We start from the raw sequence: 16363 nt of genomic DNA, 5'->3' as shown, positions 1-16363 counted from the left end.
TAAGAAAAAAGAGCAAGGGAGTTAAAAAAAAAAAAAAAAAAAAAAATCAAGAGCCCTCTAAAACCAAGGACAGTCCAACAAGTCAGAATGAATCTTTAAGGGAACTTGGAAACTTGTCCCCACACACCCACCTTGTCAGTCCCTTTTCCATTCTAGAAAGCCTAAATTTTGACACTTTTCTCTTTAGCAAGAGAGAGTTTCAGATAAATGGGTTCTGAAGATCATTCATCAAGGTTCAACATGGCAGATGGAGGAAATTCCTCCTTTCCAGGGGTTAATCCCTCATCTACAGGACCAGACTCTTTTCTTTCCACCTGTCCCTCATCATATGCTGCCCCATTGAGTGACAGAATCTGTTCCTCGTTCACTGGTGGGAAAAGTTTTTTATTCAAGGATGTTTTAGTGCAAAAGAATTAAGATGTTCGGAGATCAGTTCTGGATCCTTTTCCTAAACCTGATTGTGATAGTGCACAAGTCCAGAATGCTATCACTTCACAACCAGTTAACTCTTCTTCCTCATTCAGGTTTCATAGCAACTCTAGATTGAAAACTTGCTTATCATTACATCCCTACTTATCCAGACGTCAGGTGTTTCTTAAGGTTATGTGTGTCTAGGTCTCATAATCAGTTCACTGGTTTGCCCTTTTGGATTATCCACTATACCAATGGTGATAACAAGTGGACAGCTCCAGTTATGGCTCATTGCAGGCTGTAGGGTATCCACATTTTTCTTATTTAGAGAACTTTCTTATGATTGCAAAGTGTTTTTCAAAGTGTTAGGAATCTCTCACTTGGGTGAGAGATCTCTTATACAAGTTGGGATTCCAACAGAACATTTAAAAAGTCTTTTATGACTCCTTCAGATTGTATTCCTGGGGTGTCAGCTAGACATCTCAGTTCAAAGTGGAGGTTTCTTCCGTGGAAAAAAATAGATCTTTGTCTAATTGTATTCTAAGGTTTTCTTTTCAGATTTCAGTCACTATGAGGGAGTACCTCAGTGTTTTGGGTCTTATGGCAGCTACGATTCTTATGATACCCCCGGCAAGACTCGCCTATGAAATGCTGAGTTTATTGTATTTTTAGATGTAGAATTCTATGTAAGGGAGGATGTGATGATTCAATGTAAACCTTACAGAAAAACAATAGCTGTGAATAGTTCCCTTCATGCTAGTAGTATGCACCCCCCACTTAATTAAGTCACTCCGTTATGGTGATTTTGGTAGAGTTTATTGTAATACATTGGATTATAGATTAAGAAAGAAAAGTTTGAATGAAGTTACTAACAGTTTGCTATCCCAGGGTTAATTGTGTGATTTATTAAGTAATGCCTGGAGGAAGGTCCTTCAGAATTTTGGGAAGCAAAGGAAAGTTTATGGGAACAAGGTTGTTGGGTATAAATATTGAATCATGAGAGAGAAGAAAAGAATGATGAAAGATTATTTTCTGTGACAAAATGTTCTCCCTTTGCAGGTTTTCTGGAAAGGTTGGTTATGGATTTACGGCACATAAGGTGCCAGGATGTTCAGGTGGGTTGGTTATGGATTTACAACACATATTGTGCCAGGATGTTCAAGTGGGTAGGTTGTTCCCTAAAAATGTGACCTTCCCCTAAGGAAGGTATAGTAAATTGAAAGAATTATTGAATTTTAACTTGGGGTTTTGAATAAGGTAGATCAAGTGGGAGATAGGGCTTGTGGAAAATGTAAGGTCTGTTCAAAGATCAGGAATTTAACAGGAGAAAAAAATTAATGGTAGGAAATATCTAGCGATGGAAGGATTCAGTTGTGAATTGTATGGAGTGGTATATGCAATTGGGTGTGGATGCCAGAATATAAAGTTGTATATTGGTCAAACTAATCGTAAGGTTAAGATTAGGATTATGGAGCATCTGGGTGATATAAAGAAATGTAATATGAATAGTCCTGTTGCTGAACATTTCTCTACAGCACATGGGGGATGTAGTGAGAGTTTCTTTTTTACTGTTTTGGCTCGTCCCCATCCACCTAGAGGGGGTAATTTTAAACAGGAATTAGATAGACTTGAAAGTAGGATGATTCTGAATTATAGAAAATTATCCCCTAGGGGTATGAATTTGGATGTCAATTTAGTTTGCAAGTAGCTAGAATAATAATAACAAATAGTAAAATAATAAAATACATATAAGTTTTTGAAGGAAATATGTATGTATATGAATGAATATTGGAAGAGTTTTTGGAATTTTGTATTGTTCAAATGTTAAATGTGCTTTTAAAAGTTTTATTGATTAATTGTTTAATAATGTGATTGTTTACTGAAATTGTTTAATAAACCTACTGGGGTTTGTATAAGTGTACCATACTGTGAGGGTGAATTATTCCTAGTAGGTGAACTGCCGAGGCACCAGAATCTGTATTAAAACGTGATTTATTTATTTTTTTGGGATATTTGTGTTGTGGCCATTATTTATTTTTGTTATTTTTTTTAATATTTTTTTTTCCTTTGGTATTTTTATGTTTAAGACTCCACATGAGAAAGATACAATGGTATCACAAGTCTCTTTGGTCCCAGCACTAAGGTTACCACCTGTCCCACTTTGCGAGGGACAGTCCCTCTTTGGGCAGTTATGTCCTGACAAAAAATTGTAAAAATGGCAAATGTCCTGAGATTTTAGGACAAAATTATTTCCTATATTTTATGTAATAGTTTCATAAAACAGTTATTCTGTATCTAAAATACCTAAATGTTATAAGAAACAGAATAATCAACTAAAATGCTACAAGAATAAGCTTTTATTTAGGCAAAAAAGTTAAGTTCTAACCTTTGTACTGACCGTGGGTATGTGTCGGCATGTAAAATGTGATGTTTGTACCAAAAATGTCCCACTTTGGCCATTTGAAAAGGTGGCAACCCTACCCAGCACCAACATCCTCTGTCTTTTTAAATCCCAGTGCTGGGGTTTATCAGAAGGGAAGTCATTTGCTGGCGACAGCAAATAACCTTAAATCCATGTTTCCCCTTCTCCTTCCCTGTTCCAAAGCAATCCGTCAAAACGATTGCCTCAGACTTTGCTTTGGGGTGCAGTTTCAGGAGGGATAAAAGTGCAAAGTTTGTAGGACATAAGGACTGACACAAGCACATATAAATAGAGACACTTGCTTTAGTCAAGGCATTTCAACTGTCTGAATCAACTTTGGTCCCCAAGGCCTCTTCGAGTTGTTAAAGACAATATCACAGTGGTGTGGCATATTAACAAGCAAGAGGGAACCAGGTCGTACCCCCTTGGCAGACTAGCTATGTTAGCTTGGGATACAACTTCATAGCACAATCTCACCGTACAGGCATCCTACATTCTGTCAGAGCAAAATTATGTGGAAGACAAGCTTAACAGGACAAGGGCAGACCCTTGAGAATGAAAATTAGATCACGCCTTCTTCTAAGGTTTGATCCATCTGTGGTTAGTTCCTTAACTAGACCTTTTTGCCTCCTCTCTCAGCCTGCAAGATTCTCCTGCAGGACTTGAAGCAAGAATGCCTGGAGGACATACGCATTTTCTTTTCCTTGGACAGGCGTGTTCCTGTATGCTTTTCTACCCTTTCCACTGATATCAAGGGTTCTTCTGAAGATTCAGAAGGAATCCTCCAAGATCATTGTGGTGACTGCCTTATGGCCAAGGCAACAGTGGTTCTTGCTTCTTTTGGAAGAAGCTAGGGGTAATTACCGCAACTGGATCTACTCACAGAAGATCAGGGATGTTTGATACACCCCAACCCCAATCAACATCAGTTGACTACCTGAATGATGAGGTCTTAATTCCCCTTAGGCACTTATTTACTGAGGGCATGCAGGAGTACTAATGCAGACAAGAAAGCTCGCTACTATAAAATCATATATTAGCAAATAGAAAAATGTTTCTAATTGGTGCCCACAACATAACCAACACCCTTTCAGGTCTAGTTGTTCTCTGGTTTTACCAGTGTGAATTGCTCTCCTATTGCCATTCGTACTTCTCCATCAAGGTTCATTTATGAGTCATTTCAGCATCAGTGCACATGGATCCTCATCTTTTATTGCATTCTCATGTCAAAATATTTTTGAATAGGCTTCTTGTAAGAGGCCTCTTAGAAAACCAGTGGCCCCCCTTGGAATGGTAATTTTGTGTTAGAGAAGCCACCACATGCTCTATTTGAACAAGCTGACCTGGCTGACTTGAGGTTCTTAATATGGAAAACAGTTTTACTGATTGCTTTGACCACTGCAAGAAGGGTGTCCGAGTTGCAAGCTCTTATGGTGTGTCAACTGTACCTTATTTTCCACAAGGACAGAACGAATCTTTTTTTTAAAACCTAAAGTGGCATCTGAGTTAATTTTAAGCTAAACTATCCAGTCTTCTTATTTTCTTTCCTGAACCTAAAATGAGGGAGAAAGGATACTTCATACCTTGGATCTCCACAGACAACTCTGGTATTATCTTGACAGAACTAAGTCTTTCAGATCTTCACATCAGTTGTTCATGTCTTGTGAAGGTAAGAAGCCTGTGTCAAATCATTTTATTTACAACCAGTTGCCTAGGGCTATTAACTTTTTTTATACTTACCACAACAAAACAATTCAGGCAGGGTCAAGGCTCGCTGTACCAGGGTCCTGTCTTCATCTATGGCTATTTGGAAAGGGTTGGATCCTGGATGTGTTCTAGAAGCAACAACTTGGTTCTCCGTACATACTTTTACAAAGCACTATAAGCCTGATCACTTCTCTAGGTCTAGATTAGGCTTTGCTAGGACCATTCTCTAGGGGCTCCTGGACTCTTCTTCTACTTCCCAAAATTTATAAGCTATGGTAATCTACACTTATAGCTTAGGCTACTGCAGCATTGATCTATATGAAGAACATATTACACTTCTGTAAGTAAACTTACTATAGCAGTATATGTTTGAAAGATCACTGCTAAAGTAGTCACATATGTTTTTTAAAAAAAAAAAATGTTTTTACAGTTTTAATAAAATTATAATAAAATTATTTTAAATTTTAGACAGTAATATTTAGGATAATAAGGTTTATGGATATAGATTTATACATGTTTTTAAATGAGAACACACGACAATTTACTTCAGTGCTGTGCTTGCATGGAGTGTAATATGCTTTTTTTTGTTCTGTCTCTTTAAATTTTCTTTAAGTTGTTAATAGCTTTGGGGCTACTCAGTTTGATTGCAGATATAAATAGGGGTGTGATTTTAGTTCCGGTGTTCATTTCTGATGAAGTGTTGTGACGAAAACGTACATAATAAACTAGTGGCGTTAAATACCAGAAGTTCCTGCCTTTTATTTGTTTGGGATTATTGGTGGCTGTACATCTACTGGAGTGTTCTGAGTATTTTAGTGACTGAGGATACCCCTATTTGATTTACGTTTGTTAGACATAACAGTTACATTTATTAAAAACAGTAAATACGAAGCAAGAATGAAGTGTGAACCCTTAATGGAAAACCATTGTTTAGAAATAGCCGGCTTGCAAATTAAATTAAAAAGTTTCAAAGTGTATGTTTTTTTTAACTTTGTAAGACAGTTATTGTTTTCATTGTTTTATTGTCAAGTAAAAAAAAAACAATACCTTCTTTGTATTCAGTTTTTGCCAACTGTTCCTTTGGCCTTTTCTACAAACAATACTGACCTCTTGCAGTCTTTCTTTTCTCTCTGTTCAGTGTACAGTGTGCTGTTGTCAGAGAAAGCATAGTTCTTTGTGCCGTAAATCTCATGCAGCTTTGCACCAAATACAAAAGGCATATCACATTGCTTTACCCTTTTAATAGTTAATGATCACATAAATAAGCGGTTACTGTGGAGTGAGTAGTCTGTGCATTGTGAGACCAACTCTGTTTGCATTTAGCATTCCTCTAAGTAGGATAGGCTGATTCATTGTAAGTTTACAGATTAAATATTTAATTATGTTCCTATATTTAAAATTTGTGAAAGTTCGCTTGTGGTAGTATGCATGGGATTGTTACTTTGTTTCCTACAGCCAATGCTCATTAAAATTTTGAACACAGGCAAGAATTCTGCTTGGTCTTCTTAAAGTTTGGATTATTTGGAGGGTGTAGCTTATTCCTTCTGTTAAGAGGAGAAAGCAGAGAAAACTGCAGCAGCACCAGACAGTTTTGATACAATGCTGCTGATCCTATGCTATTCATTTTTGTTTGTTTGGTAATACATTTTATTGAGGGGATAGTTTTCTGTTTTGCCTCTTAGTTTGGCAGGTAGACTTATTGAATGAAAAAAAATCTGTTGGGTTTCAAGCTGAATAAGAGTCCTGGCCTTAATAGGACAAATTGAAAATGCTTAATACATTGAACACTGATTAAAGCACACATATATAGTTTGTAGTGCACGTAATGCCATTTATCAAGCATTCTTTAACATTTTTGTTGGGGGGGGCTGTACAGAGATGATGGTATACTTAAGTAGAAGAAGCCTTTTTTTAGGATCTCTTCCTATGCTCATTAAAGAGAACAGTTTATCAATTTGATTAAAGGAAACGGCAATACACTCTAAGATTTGGGTGGAATAAAGAGCAGATATGAGCATAGTAAATGTGCTTTGTGTGTGTTTTGGGGAAGTAATTTACCACAACTTATCTTCCCAATGTTTGCTTAAAAACTAAGTAAATGTATACATATTTTTTTTAAATATTGTAAAAAAGAATGAACATCTGTGTTTATGATCCATTGGTTCACTCATCATTAGAAAGTTATGACTAGGCAAACATCATATTTACAGAGGTGTTTGGAACAACATTTATTTCTTGCTTTCTTATCCTTAGTAATGCCTACTAGGTCCTTTGCCGGCCTATTCCATGTCTTTTCTTCCTGGTATGCCAACATAAATGGATTTCTATATTGAAGCAGACAGATGCCTTCTACATAAGTTGTGTATCATCAGTATTCTGGAAAGGGATATGCTAAGTATGTTTGTCTTGACAGGCATTACCTGAATGAGGTATGTGATAAGTTGAACTATAAAAATTAAAAAAAAAAAAAAATCCAACTTTATAGTGAAAAGCTGTGCTGTGTGTTCTCCATATCATGTCATTGAAGACCGGCAGTCTGTTGGAGTAGTCCTTAAAACACCCCATTATAGTGATCACCGAATGCCATGCCTCTGCTTCTGCAGAGGTCAGGCTATCTAATTTTCTTTTCCTGGGCCTATTAACTGCCTATGCTTTGTTGGCAGCTGCCCTTCAGAAATCAGATGTCTGGTGTTAGTCTCAAACTGCTGCCCCATTTCCCATTGTCTGGGACCCCAGTAGCTTTCAGCACTGCTTCCCTCATGTCACAGCCCGAGTGCTGACATTTGCCTCTGTTTGTTTCCTCAGTAGCACTGCCCTCAACATTGATGGCACCAGACATCATTTCCCCAATATCAGCCATGCCATTTCTGATGCTCTCAGTGCTGACTGTGACTTGCCTGACATCATTGCTCCCAAAGTCTATTTCATCTGCTTATTTAGGTTTAACTCTTTGCATGGTACTTCACCTGATTCCTCTCTTTTCAATGTTTCTTTTTTTCTGGCATCAATATTTTAGGCATAAGTACCTCCAGCAGCAGAATGTTGGTAGGTAAATGAGGGAATCCCGTCTTAATATCTGTCATCTTATTGGATGCCTCTACTGGCTGCCACCTCCATTATTAGGCTTTTAGGAATTGAAAACCTAAAATTAGGCGACATCCATGGTTCCTGTAGCCACCGCCATGTTTTGCTCATAGCAGTACACACCTTAGGATCTCCTTTCTCTGTTTTGGCCCTCCTGGTTACTTCTTTGACTCCACCTATTTTCAGTACTGGCTCCAGTTTCAAAGGGGGTGATTTACCCTCTAAGTCAGACCCCCCCCCCCCCCATAGACATACAACAAATATATCATAAACTCATGGAACCAAAGTTGGGTTTGCCTCTAGAAGATCTAGATGATGAGAAAGGGGATAACTCACCTGCCCCCTTACAGTTATTTTAAGTTTTGAAGATTCCTGCAGTTAATGCAGCAAGGGGAGGGGCTGACCCAGTGAACAGGTCTCCTCTTCCTAAGGAAGCCTCCAAAAGGCTTGTAGTCTTCCTCCCTAGCCATTCTTTTCAGTGTCTTTGAAAGATAGCTTTCGAAAACTCAGACACAGTGGCACTGGCCCAAGTGAAGATAGATTGGATACTTTGGTCTCTGAGGTAATGTTCATAAAGATTGCTATGCTGGCTGTAACTACTTTGGTAGTAGCCTTGTGAAAAGATTCTGCTATGCAGAGCTGACATGTCCATTCCTAGTTGTGGACAAATTGAGAAAGTCGATACTGGCATCTAACATTTTGTCCTGCGGGTGCTGATTCGTGCACAAATTAATGCATGTTGTGAAAGAGTTGCCTAACAGGTTCATAGGTGTTTACTAGGCTAATGACCTAGAGGGCCTTTTTAAGCCTAGCCATGCATCCCAAATTTCTGATGAGTTCTGATACCCTTGATAAGTATAAGCATGGGGCTGGGAGAGGAATCATTTACAGGTTACCTGTTTGCATCAGAGGCATAGGTGCCAAACCAGGGATGATGCCTTGAAAGGGAAAGTTAAGCCCCAGTCAACATTTTTTTTAGTTTGAGCAACATCATAGACCGGGTAGCATATAGTGCAGTGGAAAGGGCTACTAAGGCACAAAATATGTGATGTAACCATTCATCAGCACTCAGATTTGTGCCTGACCCAGTTTGACATGAATATAATAAGGATAATTCATAGCCATTTGTTAATCAGGTAGGCCCAATGAACAATACAATCCCTTTTCAGAGTTGACCTGGGTGCGATGTCTGGTTAAGTGACTTGCTCAAGGTCAAATAGTAGGTAAATGAGGGCATCCCTTCTTAATATCTGTTGTCTTATTGGTTTCCTCTACTGGCTTTGTATCTTGCCATTGTAGGTGTGATGAATAATGTATGCATTAAACTGTGATAATGATTAGTAATATGAAAACTGTAAAACGGACATGAGAACTACAATAAAATTCAAAGCAAATATGAGTACAAAATAACTTGCGTAACAAATATGATAAAAATAAGAAAATAAATAGATAAAGGAAGCATGGAATTATTTTTAGTAGCTTTTATTGCTGAGAAAATCATTGACAGCAGATCTTTGAGGACAGGTAGAAGTGTGAAGAAATATAGTTCACTTTTGTTTGTATATGCATTATTAATATAATTCCTGGTAACAAAGTCCGGCCTTCACTCAGCAAACTTCAGCATATTTTGCATTAATTAAGCCAGTAGTAGACTGATGACCTTCCTCTTGTACATGTTTGTATTATGTGATAATTACACAAACAATACAAGTTTTTACACCTTTAATGGTTACATTGAGTTTGTTACACACTTTCCAGAATTCTCCCACACATTACTCATTTTCCAAACAACTGTTATACCTTTAATAGTTTGGTATTACCTTGAAGGTAATTTGCAATTGTAACAGCTTGTGGTGAATGTACAGCACTTTATTAATTACATAATGAAACCCTTTATACTTAATACTACTATTTTATGCAACTTGCAACATTAATGTGAGAGTTAAAGATGTGTTAACTGCTTGCACGCCGTTGGCATTCAGGAAGGCAGTATAAACCACTTTTTTCAGGACTAATACTTTTTCTGCACTTTACAAATACAAATTTAAAACAACACAGGTGGAGCAGCATGTGTTTTCATGATTTTATCTGACCTTTAATTAGAATAATTTTATCTCATTTACTATAATTCTTTTATTAAAAATCTTGCAGTAATTATTATTAATCTCTCTTGATCATAACTGCATTACTGAGAGATTACTAAGAACTTGAATCTTGCATTTTATAAGTTATTGGTGAGACCACGGGTAGATTGTAACAGACAGCATTTTGCCAACATGATTAGTGCTATAGAAAAAAAATATTTTTGCTTTTATTTTAATATATCTTGGAAATTTTAGTGCCAGTTGATTCACTTCATCTTTGAAATTGAGCTTCATATTAAACATTGTAAACTGTCACTTCATTCTAGTTTAATGTATAGCAGAAGTAGTTTACAGTTTAGCTTTTTATATTCTGTCTTTAGAACTAAACATTTTATGTGAACAAGTGATTATTTTCATGTAGGCAATAGCATATAGAAGAAAAAAAGACATGAACTTGGGTGCATTTTAGTTTCATAAAACTGATACACTAACAATATTCATAACTTTCCAACTTGTCTTGCATTTTAATTTACAAACTCTGGGTTAACAATGTTTTATTCATCAAATATTTGTTGTTTTAATTACTAACTGCATGTTATGATACACTTTTATTATGTTACTTGTCTTTAAAGAACATAGCAGATTGTCTTTTACATGTCAAGATTCAAACCTATCTTCTTATTACACTTGAGGTATTTACATTAGCTCAAAAATATTTTAATTTTGCATTACTCATGAGGTGTTTAAAAATAGTCATTAAAACTGTGCCTGTGAATTGTAGTTATAACCAGAGTTATTGGTAATAAAATCTTTGGGTTTGTGGATCTTTCTTTAGTTTTTTTTTTTTTAGATTATTGTACTGAAGTGATAGTAATCTGTTCACCAAGAAGTGTTATCCTTTCCTGGTAGACTAACCATTCTGTTATGACCCTGGCTAATTTAGTTTGTTTCATCTGGGTACAAGTAAAGATTTATAAACATTACTTAACCCTTTCCTACATTCCCCCTTGATACCTTTATACCTGTCTTCATTCTTTGGCTCCTTTTCTTCTTAAATACTTATCTGTTCAGATTTGTAAAGTTTATTCTGCACAGTGCAGTGGTTAGCGTTGCCACCTCACAGCAAGAGGTTCTCCAGTTCGATTCTCGGCTGGGGTGCCTTCTGTGCGGAGTCTGAATGTCCTCCCTGTGGTCATGTGGGTTTCCTTCGGGTGCCCCAGTTTCCTCCCACATCCCAAAGACATGCAGCAGGTGGATTGGACACTCTAAATTGGCCCTAGGTGTGAGTGTATACGTGTGTGTGCCTTCTGTGGAAGGTTGGGTGCCGGGCTGGCAGCTCGACACTGTAAAACTCCACTGCCAATCATGAGCAGACAGATGATCCGCTGTGGCGACCCCTAACCGGGAAAAGCCAAAAGAAGAAGAAGAATTCTGCACAATATCAATGTCTGTTGTATATGTGTACTGGTATCTGGCTGAAAAAGCTCCGTGGACAAGTTCATTTACCCAGTTTGCATACTGAAATAAATAATTTACTCTGCAGTCATTAAGAGCTGTATTTCCAGCTCAAGTAGAGTGGCTTTAAAGCAGTTTAAGAACCTTAGCAGTTTCTTCTTTACTATAAATAAAGATTTGTTATTGCCCCTTGAAGACATTAAGCAAGCAGCAGTGGCATGATTTTGTCTTTCTTTTTCTTCTTCTTCAGGCTGTTCCCGTTGGGGGTCACCACAGCGGATCATCTACTTCCATTATCCTGACTTCTGCCTCTTGCTCTGTCACATGAACCACTTGCATGTCCTCTTTCACCACATCCATAAACCTCATCTTAGGCCTTCCTCTTTTCCTCTTATCTGGCAGCTCCATCCTTAGCATCCTTTTACCAATATACCCAGCATCCCTCCTCAGCACATATCCAAACCAATACAATCTTGCCTCTCTGGCTTTGTCTCCAAACCGTCCAACCTGAGCTGACCCTCTAATATACTGATTCCTAATCCTGTCCGTCCTGGTTACACCCAATGCAAATTGTAACATCTTTAACTCTGCTACCTCCAAGTTTGACTCCTACCTTTTTGTCAATGGCACCGTCTCCAACCCATATAACATAGCTGGTCTCATTACCTGCTTGTAGGCCTTCCCTTTCACTCTTACTGGTCCCCGTCTGTCACAAATCACTCCTGACACTCTTCTCTACCTACTCCACCCTGCCTGTACTTTTTTCTTCACTTCCCTTCTACACTCACCATTACTCTGAACTGTTGATCCCAAGTACTTAAACTCATCCACCTTCGCCACCTCTACTCCCTGCATCCTCACCCTTCCTCTATCCTCCCTCTCATCCTTCCTCTATCCTCCCTCTCATTCACACACATATATTCTGTCTTAGTCCTGCTGACCTTCATTCCTCTCCTCTCTACAGCATATCTCCACCTCTCCAGGGTCTCCTGAACCTGCTCCCTACTCTCACTACAGATCACAATGTCATCAGCAAACATCATAGTCCATGGGGACTCCTGTCTGATCTCATCTGTTAACCTGTCCATCACCATTGCAAATAAGAAAGGGCTCAGAGCTGATCTTTGATGAAATCCCACCTCCACCTTAAATGCATCTGTCACTCCTACTTCAGACCTCACCACTGTCACACTACCCTCGTACATATCATGTACCACTCTTACATAGTTCTCTGCCACTCCTGACTTCCTCATACAATACCACAACTCCTTTCTAGTCACCCTGTCATATGCTTTCTCCAAGTCCACAAAGACACAATGCAGCTCCTTCTGACCTTCTCTGTACTTCTCCGTCAACACTCTTCAGAGCAAACACTGCATCTGTAGTGCTCTTTCCCGGCATGAAACCATACTGCTGATCACTAATCATCACCTCCCTCTTAACCTAGCTTCCACTACTCTTTCCCATAACTTCATGCTGTGACTGATCAGTTTTATCCCTCATTTTGTCTGTAATTGAGAATGCTAAAAAAAAAACTATCTGGATTATTAAAACAGCCACGCATACTCATCATTTGTTCATCTAAAAACATCAGCTTAACGTTTTATACCTCTTAATGTAGAACTGACCACGAATACAAAGAATTACAATTTTAATGCCTGTCTGTTATACTGTAGTTAATTAACAGTACAAAAGTCCAGTCACAGTCCAAATTGTTCATTTGTGAACAAAATCAATTCCTCCTCTTCTTAATAACAGCTATATGGTGTAGATTGTCACACCTCTAGCAGCCTACACATATTTTGCATTTTGAGCATTTTCTGACCAATTTAAAATCATAATATAAATGTAAATGCTTTGTGAACAATAAAAGCTATTAAAAGGGTACAAATAGCAGTGTTATCCATAATAAGTATTGTTTACATAATAGAAGTAGCAATGAGAGAACTAGTTCACCCAAAACACTTCACTAATAACAGGAAAATAGGGTGAAGAGAGTCCGGACACCAGAGGGGGAAATTCAATCCACTTTATTCACCAAGAAAAACACGTGTTTTTGTTGGTGAATAAAGTGGACTGAATTTTCCTCTTGGTGTTCGGACTCTGTTCACCCTATTTTCCTGTTTGTTTACATAATACTCAGTGCATTCATAGTATTTCCATAAATACTGTAATATATTATAATGCACAGAACCCCCCGCTTTTATTTTTCTAAACTTTCACAAATTTTCATATCTTGAAAGTTATACAACTTAAACATATGTTGTTGGAACATTTTTTTTAACCAGGCATAAGCTTTCACATGACAGCAAGAAATTCCTCTATAAGTGCATGTTTATTGAGATATATACAGAAACATGAAAGCGTGTGTTAAATTGTATAATTCACAATACATTTAATACTGGATATCTCTCAAGATGTGCAACTTACATTGCAAATATGAAAAACATTTTTTTTTCAACATCAAGGTTTCACAAAATGGCATGCAACAGTTTGTAAGCCACTGTTTTTTGAAGTGTTAAGTACATGTGGAAATGTTACTTATTTTCATGATTACAAACAAATGACTAGCAATATGTCCAGTGTAGTGTGATTATAAACCACCATTTCCAGTGAATTTCCCTGTATCATACACTGCTGTTTTGCACCATACATCTCAAAGTATAGGTCTCTCATTCATGAAAATATGAGATAAATATGACAATGTGAATAATAAATGGTTAACAAGGACTCATCTCTCCACTGTACAACTTCCTAGACTGCAATCTTAGTGTCATTTTGTTAAGAACTCCTTGCTCTTTCTAATACTGCCTATTGTTAGCTAGTAAGTCACTCAGTTAAAGAAGCCATTCCCAAAAAAGTTCTGGACACTTTCAGTAGGTATGGGTGTGAACTGGAAGTATACAAAAAGGAGCTATAGGTGTGAGTGAGTTAAGGAGCCAGTCTTTTTTTCCTCTTTAGCTCAGCTTTTGGTCCCTCTGTCCTGCCTTACAGACGACATTGCTTTCTTCTTTTCTTTCATCCTTCTGAAAGATGGAATGAACTCAGCTACCCTATGGTGGACAGTGACCACCACCAAGGTATTCCATCTTGCCTGCCCTCATAGCTCTTTACCTGGAGAAATTTCATCCCCTGAAGCTTCAACTTTAGATAATGCATCTTTTGATGAAAATGTGACCTCCCCCCACCTGAGAAGAACTTTTAACTGTCCAAGGTAAACGTGTGGAATCTCCATTTCTGGGGAGAACAACTTTTACAGCAGGGAGGAAAGCCAGTCATTTTGTTTTAGTTTCATTGGAGAATTCTTGTTCAAAATATACTCTGCTTTCATTTATTTCAACAACTTTCCTGGGGTCCAGATTACTGCAGGGGTGGCTCGTGCTATAGGACTGCAGCCCCTGCACCTGTAAAATGAATAAAATAACCCCCCCCCACATAAAAAATAAAATTAAAAAACTTTCACGAGTAGTCCCAGACTCCGCGCATGCGTGCTTAGTTCTGACTGCTGTATTAGGCAGACCAGAACTCCACGCACGCATGCGTGCTCATTGCTGAACTCCAGACTGCTCTGTTAGGCAGTCTGGATAGGGAAGGCAGGAAACTCTGCCCTTCCAGCCCAGAGGTCTGTGCGGTGACGACCGCATAGACCAGAAGGTCACCGGACTGCATTGCCCGCAGGCTGGTGGCTCCAGGCTACTCAAGTCTCATGGGGCCCCAACAGCAGGATGCTCCAGCCTACTCACGTCTCGCGGGAGTCCCAACAGCATGCGCGGGCCGTTATAAAGGACAGAGACTGGTGATCGCTATGGAGGACTTAGCCATTATGGAGAGCAGAGACAGATGGAGGACTTAGCTGGGCTGCTGCAGAGGACTGCTACTGGCCATTATGGAGGACAGAATCTGCAGTGTGTGTGTGTGTGTGTGTGTGTGTGTGTGTGTGTGTGTGTGTGTGTGTGTGTGTGTGTGTGTCATTGATCTAGAAAGCAGACACAGAGGGCTATCCAGGGGAGGAACCAAGCAGAAAAAAGGTCTTTCAAGGAGAGGGCCACTGTTGCTGCAGCTTTCAGAGCTCTCTGGTGGTGCCATGGTGGGCAAGAGGATAGGACGCTGCATGCTGCCATCCAGAGCGCACAAAGACTTGCCATCTCCCTGGAGGGTGCCAATGAATACTGCATGCATAGGCTGTACTCACAGACATAAAGCAACAGGTCCTAGAATGTTAGGTAAAATAGCGAGACCAGAGAATTCCTTCTAAAATCACTGATCACCAGTGATGGCTCCATTCATCCCTGCACATTAAGTTATAATGACAGCTGTCCTCAGAGTAGGAATGTGACACATTTAGGAGTAGTGATGTATAAATGGTAGGCTGCCAGGGTGGTTGGGAAGTATAAAAAGATTTAAAAAAGGTGTGTGTATATGTTTGCATTACTCTTAAAAGGAGCCCTGGTTTAGACAGACATGTTTGAAGCTGGGTAGGTAGATGTTCAGTCTGTACCGTTTGGTAATGTGTAACTTTTCCTTTCATATATATATATAGTGTAGTGCACTGGAAATTAATGAAGCTCACACAACACCACAGGCTGTGTGCTGGATAAACTGCAGATGTGCTTTTTTGGTAAACATGAATTAAACAACTCAGTCTTTAGCAAGTGCAGGATTTTCTTCCTATCACATTTCTTGATTTCTTTCTCCCTTGGTCTGCAGTGCTTGGCTCTGGTTTTTTTTTTTTTTTTAAGTCTTGATATTTTAAGCCCCTTTTTGACTTTAGTTCCTCAGGACAGACACTGATTGTAACTAATTTGACAGGAATAAAATCCCCAAAGTTGCTGTAAATGCATTGTAATGAAGAAATAGGGCAGTCATTTTATTTCTACTGATGCCAGCTGTTGGGATTTCTAGGTGGTTGTTAAAACCCCTTAAATTCAGACACACAGGGGTCCTGAGAGGTAGGTGCAGCTCCCTCCTCCACAGCTGAGTCCACTAATGGAAGTTACAGCAACAAAACATCTATTGTAGGGATTCTGTTTGTCATTTGAGGTCTGCCTCAATGTCCAGTCATGTGACACTAAACTACAGACCCTTATGTCTCAGTCAGAAGCAGGTGGTTTTCTCCGCAGCTTGTTTTTCTTTCTACTGTGTTTAGGAACAGAAAACTATTCATAGTATAAGCAGCACCAAACAAATTGAATTAATGAAA

Source organism: Protopterus annectens, chromosome 2.part2 (genome assembly GCF_019279795.1).
Source record: "Protopterus annectens isolate FY-2018-M chromosome 2.part2, PAN1.0, whole genome shotgun sequence".
Lineage (NCBI taxonomy): Eukaryota > Metazoa > Chordata > Ceratodontiformes > Protopteridae > Protopterus > Protopterus annectens.
The sequence above is the reverse complement of the archived record's forward strand: the minus strand, read 5'-3'. Positions refer to the sequence as shown.